The following is a 7,954-nucleotide window of genomic DNA, read 5'->3' as shown; positions in this document are numbered from 1 at the left end:
AAAAGAAGTAAGACCAATTAAAGATTTCACATTAATTTATTATGAATGCAGGAGTAGATGTACAAATGAATAAGTTAAAATTTAAAGATGAAATTAAAATTAAAATTTTTAATTAAAAAAAAAAAGTTAAAACTAAAAGGTGATATTAAAAGTCAAAATTAAAAGTGAAAGTCGGTGCAAGATGTCAATTTTAAATTTAATATTTTGTCTAGATTGATGATTACTCTTTTAAAGAATAATCATTACTCGAGACAAGATCTGGACACTTTTGGTGTAAGTCTTTATAGATTTAAAAAATCACTAAGATAGACCGGATCTTGTTTTGAAGTAGTTTTTTTTTTTTTTTGTCATAGCTTTAATTTTATGTAGTTGTATTTTATTTTATTAGTGCCTGTATTTATTATAAGAAATTGGATTTACCATCGTTAGAATGGACTACAAATAAATAAAGCTTTAAAAAAATACAGGAGCATTGTGGGAGAAATCATTCGCTGAAAGAATAAAAAAGCTTTAAATGCGATTATCCCGGAACTTGTTTTAATGACTTAATGCATTCTGTCAGTAAAACCTCGATATGTTATTTAATTATAAAGCAATATTAATAACATACGAAATAGAAAGTACTATCAAAATAATTTATGTAAATATATGTTCCGTCATGTTTTTCAAAAGCGGCAAAGGAAGCGGATTATAAATATTACATTTCTGTATAACAGAGAAGGTAAACAAAATAGACGGTGCAACTACGTCGCGCGGCGTCGCGCGGCGTCGGCGTCGCTCGACACTTGAAGGGAGGTCGGTATAAAGTCAATTACTAACATAGACGTGACAACGTGAAAACTTCGTTAGGCTCGAATTCATCAAAGTTAAAGTTGCATCTCCAGGTGAAGTTGAACGAACAACACTAGCCTGTCTTTAATCACATCAACCTAAATACATAATTTATTATCATCATCATCTACGTTAGCCTTCACTCCCCTCCTTTCCTGATTTCCGCAGCTCTCTGTCCATCGCCAGGATGTGCCGCTGATGCCCTGCCTCCCTCTTAATATAGTCGGACCCGCTTGTGGCCTACCTGGATTTCTGTAGCCAATTCTTGGTCGCTATTCCAGGGTCCGTTTGGTCCTTCTATCGTCTATTGGTTTTTGAATAATTAATTTGATTTACATTATTGAGATTGGATTCCAGTTCTTCGTCATTGTTTGCAAATACGATAAGATCATCTGCAAACTCACGGTTGGTCGGGAATTCACCATTTATATTAATCTCTCATAAAATTAAGAATAGTTCAGAAACCGCATACGAGCATCAAACAGAAGGCGACTACGTTTTTTACGTTTTGACCCATTAGTTTCTTAGTAGACGTCGCTCAGTACGCAGTTCCTGATTTTAATTCAACTATGCCGTGTTGTGTCTTTTCAAGTGTAGAAATACTGCTAGGATCTTAAAGAAACAGGATGGGATTACATTTCATGTGTAATTAGCAAATGAATGTGTAGGTTTCTAATACATTACTTAATAAAATAATTATTATTTCATCTGTCAGATTGTCGAAGAAACCAAAATGGATATTTCGTTAGTGTTGCCAGGGTAGTAATTTTTTTACCCTACTTTGCTCATCTAATGAGAGACTAATTAAAATTGAACCTTTGATTAAACAACTCTGTGGGGGACATCAGACCAACAGTATCTTAAAAACATTAAATATTATTTATCATGATATAAGAATATCCGTTTTATGAAAAAAATATTTTTTGTTATATTTTGAGTTGAAAGTTTATTAATTTAATTACTCTTATTAAATGACCCTTTACTTATCTACTCTTTTGTGTCAATCAATATTTCCGCGTACTCAATAAAATTTTAGAAAAATTAAATGAATGCTTTTTTTACCTTGCATTTGTGAAATGTTTATATTTTTTCCCATCGTGCAACATTACGCGGCGACATCACGAATGCGCGCGGCAAAAGTGGGGCGTAGTGGAGGATTTTTTTGACACAGTCCGATGTATTCAAATATGATTCTACGCTCCTTCTGGACTATTCTTAATGCTATGCTCCCAATCCAAATTTCTGAAGACGTCTTCGAGCGGCCGTGAGGAGTTTTGAAAAAATGGTGTCACCTTGTCCGATTTCTCTCTTTATTCAAGCTTACGGGTTAGTTTGTGCATTTTTCTTACAATAATATCTGTAAATAGAACAGCGCTGGCACGTGAAACTTTTTTCGCGACCCGTGAGCTGTACATTTTACATCAATTTTTTTATCAAACATTGGGGAGCAAAACTTTGTTAGACCCAATATTTGACGTGACATGTCCGTTGAAAGAAAATGATTTATTTTTCTAAATTACCCATCATACCAAAACTTTTTACTGAAATACTAAATATTAAAAATACTTTTTAAAAACAAAAGAAATATACTACTTAATGTTTCTATATTCGGAAGTATATGCATCTCTAAGAGTGGCTTCTCTGACATAAAATACATGAAATAAAAATATGGAAATAGCAACAATATTTTGCGTTTATTCAAATTTTTGTAGATGTTCAAATATGAGCGGAATGGTGGATGTTAGAAAGTGAGTAAAGTGACCATTTAAACCAGCCAATAATAGGTCATAAGCCCTGTAGATGCCCAGACTGCTATATTAAATAATATTAAATGTCCTTTTATCTCTGTTGTAATATGTTAATATAGAAATAGCTTGATGGACTCCGCGCTTAAAAATATAATTGGATTTGCCACAACAAATATTGACATAAAATAAATTGTTGCTCAATTACTAAGGCTACAATGCTCGCATTAAATAGTGTATAAGTATTTTACGTGTAAGTATAATATGCGATTTCGGTTGTTTATCCTGTAAAATACAAATAGTGTTAACATAATTTTTGTCCATTTTTCACAAATGAAGAGGACAAGAGGCCACACAATAAAATAATCCAACAAATTAGTCAATAATTCATGGCATCTTCACCGTTTACTGCGCAAATATCACGAGCGGCTTTGGCAACTTTATTACCTCGATTTAACGCAAACAGAGAAAGATGCCGAAAACGCTCACTTTTGTCTACTTGACATTTCATTTTGAAGGCTTGAAAATCCTTGGTGGAAGGTCGTTGTAATTTATTACAGAATCAAAAGACGTGTGAATTTTTTTAATAACCAATTTCATCGCTTTTGCGACATCTTTTAAACTAGTATATTGGTTAAGAAATTTAATGTATTCGTACAAAAACATGATACATGATACATGACGATACATGGTACATGATGGGATCACTTAAACCAGCCAATGATAGGTAATAAGCCCCATTGATGCCGAAACTTCAATATTCCCTCCATAAAATGTACTTCATCTTTGTTTTAATATTTGAACATTTATAATTTCTAAGGGGGTCGAATCCAGTCTTTATACAAAAATATTTGGACAAACTCAAAATATTGCGCATAATAGTTTTGGAAAATACATTTTTTTAATAAAATATATTTAAAACAACTTTGTTTATAACTTTTTTTCTTTCTACCGACCGGTTTCGAAGTTATACGAGCTTTTTTATCAAGGTATAATTAACCAATGAATTCTATTCTGTTTTATTTTCACGGTGATTACTATTATTGTTTTAATTATTTTCACGGTGTTACCAGTTGGGGCCTTTCTTGTAAACTCAACATATTTTTTTTTTTTACAAAACTCGGCTCTAAAATTAATCAACAGATCAACTAAAATTCACGAGGAAGAGGCACCTGAACTTTTTAAAAAGCTAGGGCGCCTTTCCGTAAATGTTATTCTATGGCTGAAATGTATTACTAGATATCGGTTTGATAGTACCTACCAGAAAAGATAAAATATACAAATACACAATACAAGCCTAGCACATCGTGAAGGCTTGTCAGTACCGAGGTTTGTATCAAGTATGGCTAAAAAAATTTCATCATACAATTCCTAAAACTTTCAATAAGATTCCTAAGCAGATCTTAAAAGAAAATGTTGACAAAAATTTTGAGAAAAAAATGATGCAGTTGCTAATATGTAATAAGGCTTTATATTGATTATTATTTTATGTTAACATTCAACTATTAATTATTTTTTTTGTGAAAAACACGTATGCTTTAAGTTCTTATTAATGTTTATATTACTTTTCAAATGTATATAATTTCTTTACTTCTTTTTCTTTTTAATAAGAAATAAGAAGCCTGCTGACAAACCGGTTTCGTGGTTTAGTGGGTTTCATTATTTTTACTTTAATATTTTCTGTTCATGTTTACTTTATTAAATGAAACAATTCATTAAAAAAAAAAACTAAATATGACATCGAAAATATGGAGCTTATACGACAAGTCTTTTTGTCGTGTTGTTCTTGTAAAGATGGTAGCTTTGAAACCGGACAGTAGAAAAAAAAGTGGTAAAAAACCAAGTTATTTTATATGTATTTTATAATAATGATTATTACATATTCAGTTGTTCAAGTTTAAATTATTTTTTTTTGTCTGAAGTATCTTTTTTAAACGTATTACTGGGTAAATTCGAAAGTTCACATGATGCTACTCTTATTTTGTTGAGTTTAACTTTTTTGACATCCTAATTGACTGTCACAAGGTTCACCGTGACAAGATAATCAAGAGTTTGATAAAAGAAGCCACAACATAATATATTATGTATTTAAATTCGTTAAAATAACATTATAATAAACCCTCGAATTACGCAGAAACACTTTGTAAAAAGATCCTTGAGACAAAAATAATTTAGATTTTAATTTATTACAAGAGAGAGAAAAACATTTTTGCTAAGGGAATCTAAAACTGTAGGCGTTCAGGGCTTACGATCTGTCATTAGCTGGTTCAAATAATCCTAACAACTCCCTAGAGAGTAAAATCTATCATTATCTGTAAACATCTATACACATATTATAAATGTGAAAGTGTGATTGATTGTGAGTGTGTTTGCATTTCAACGGAGCAAATGATCGACTTAATTTTTTGAACTGGGGAAGCCGGAGAGATATAAAGTAAAAAAAAGCAACTCTACATTCCAAAAAAAAAAAAAAAGACACTATAAAAATAATGAAATATGGTAACAACGAGCAACATAATTTGAACTGGGATGTCAAAAATAATCAATTTGAAATTATATTATTTATTGTTTCAGCATTTACTTTGTGGAAAGACATTTGAACGTGGTTATGCAGCCAGTCCACAATTTCGAAAACTTGAGATATTAATGTTATCGGGTGCAGTAAGGTCAATCCTATGATGTGTTAAAAATAGCCAGACTGTTTTTATACCAAAAACTGTATTAATCACCTTCTGAAAATGGTGTTGATCACAAAAATGGTATTTCTCAATTTGCAAAAAACACTCAAAGCGAGAGAAAAATCTTAAGTTCCGTCAAAAATCACTAAACCTAGTCAAATAAATAACAAAATTACTACAATATTTGAGTTTGTCCAAATTTTCGTAGACAAAAGACTGGATTTCACCCCCTCGGGAGTCATGAAGATTAACAAATTACAACAGGCCCTGTAAACGCCTAGACTTCAATATTCCTTTATTTAAGATATTCTCCATCCATGTTGTAATTTGTTAAACAAAATTATTGTTTGTAATATATAAAAAAACTAATGTGTTTATTGTTTATCATTTGTCAAAGTCAAAAACATTCCAACTGTAATGTAGATTTGATCATTCACTTTCATAAAGGTGATATTATCTCAGTTTCACTTTTTTATGGCTGGCTGCTTTCTTCAAAACTACATTAATTTTGAATTTATTCAAAATAAAACGCCTTGTAATTTTTACCACATCTATTATAACACTAGTAGTTTCAGGTATTCTGAATAAACCATCACCAGTTAAAAATAAAATAAAGTATTCATAATCTATTTTAAATAATTGAATTCCGTCAGACCCTTTGCACACTTCAAAGTCCGATTATCTGAAAATAGGTTCTTCAGAGATATCTCATTGTTGCTTTGGACTAGCGAGGTTTATTATGAATACAGTGAACAAATGAAATAATACAAAAAAAGCTAGAATTATGAATAAAATATAAATATATAAAAAAGGAGAATACGTGGTATAGTCGCGTAGTTACTCTTCTCCCTTCTCCTCCTGTCTCCATGTTCATTTATGTTTTTAACTAAAATTTCAAAATTAGATACAGGTGTTAGATAAAATTGTAAGTGTGTAAAAGTTATGCAGAGTATATATTCGAAATTCTTTGAAAATCCTGATAAAACTAAAGTATTTACAGTGTTATATGTCGATGTTAATAAAACTGTCATTAAAGATAGTTTGTACTCTCCAAAGAGTGCTGTTTTTCATATAATTAGTCTATGAGTGCGGAAAGTCGAAGAGTACAGAATGGCAAGTTCTAGGACAGGGGCTGAATATGAAATGCTTCCAACAATTAGGTTGTTAACAATAATTTTTTAAAAAAAGCTCATATCCAACATGATACGCCATAAAACAGCATTGAACCTTCATGGATGGCAAACATATCCTTCTTTTATCAACCATTAAAAAAAATATTTATAATACTGAGAGTGAAATTTAATTGGAACCCTGGACAAGTGTTTTCAGCTCAATGGTAAAAATCGTGTAAATTATTCGAATAGCAATAAGACTGACTTGTGGTTTTTTGATTACTGGGTTTAAATACTATGCCTGAGTTTCCGGGTTTGATTTCCGTCAAGAAAGAAACATTTCAACAATTACCATAACCAGAACCATAGAGCACCGCATTTGTGAACCAAATGCAGCGTATTTCCAGTAATGTACTATTTAACGTGTTTTATTAACAATTTTTTTTTATTGAAATCATCAGTCATATACACAATAATACGGTTATAGTATAATATATACTTAATACTTGACTAAAAACGATTTAAAACAATATGCGTAATGTGTAATCAGTAAAGTTATATTTTTACAAAATGTCGGCCTCGTAAGTGCGTTTGCTCACCATTCAATATGTCTCGGGTTTGATTCCCGACATCGTTTATATGAAATATTTTTTGAAAATATTTTTTTCACACAATAATATTTCATAGTCCTTGGACTGGTACCTGAAGCGTAAGACTGATCATGTTACCTTCAGGTAACATTTTTTTTTTTAAAATAAATATTCGCATTCTTATGATATAACCAAATACTTTATTTTGAGGGCTATTTTCAACGAGTTGTAAAAAACTCAGCATTAGAAAATGGGAATCAAGTTGGGGTAGAGTGGGATTCGAACCACGGATCTTTGAGCCGAGACACTAGCTACGGGACCACACCCGATTCAATGATCAAGATACGCTGCGATTGATATACCAATACAGTGTATTATGCACCATTGGGTGCGGAAAGGGAATAATGATACAATAATAGAATTTTAAAAACAAAAAAATTGATGTCTGTTCATATTTACCTTTAATAATTCAAATAAAAATTAAGAAAAAATAACATTGTATTCACCCATCATTACTCGCCCACGACATGCGCGCTGTCGCTGATTTCCCTTTGAAATTTATTATTATTGAAGTTGAATACATCACTCGCATTGGCTTCAATAATATTGTTATGCAAGTTGCAAATTCTATGCATGAATGAATTTTTTGCTGTATTAGTGTTCACGTCGGCACAGAAAAATAATTTCATTTTGTACAGATGTTTATTAAAATTGATGTTATTCAATATTTGTATATAATCACTTACTAATGATTCAATAAAGCCCATTATACTATGTACCATTGTAAAGGTCACCTTAAACCTGTAAAACTCACGCCCCTCCCTGTATCCCCTCCCATTTTATTCACATATTTCACGAAAAAAAAATTTTCATCGTCTTATCAGTGCATGTTTGTCCTAATCAGTGCAAGTGTTTATTAAAATGTACGTGTTGGTTTTATATTTTTGTGCATCAACTATGGTGAATGTGTATAGTGGGTTTTGCATGTTCGTTTAATT

The sequence above is a fragment of the Micrasema longulum genome, unplaced genomic scaffold, assembly GCF_059751315.1.
Source record: "Micrasema longulum isolate JH-2025_06_02 unplaced genomic scaffold, ASM5975131v1 h1tg000220l, whole genome shotgun sequence".
NCBI lineage: Eukaryota > Metazoa > Arthropoda > Insecta > Trichoptera > Brachycentridae > Micrasema > Micrasema longulum.
Note: the sequence above shows the minus strand (reverse complement) of the source record.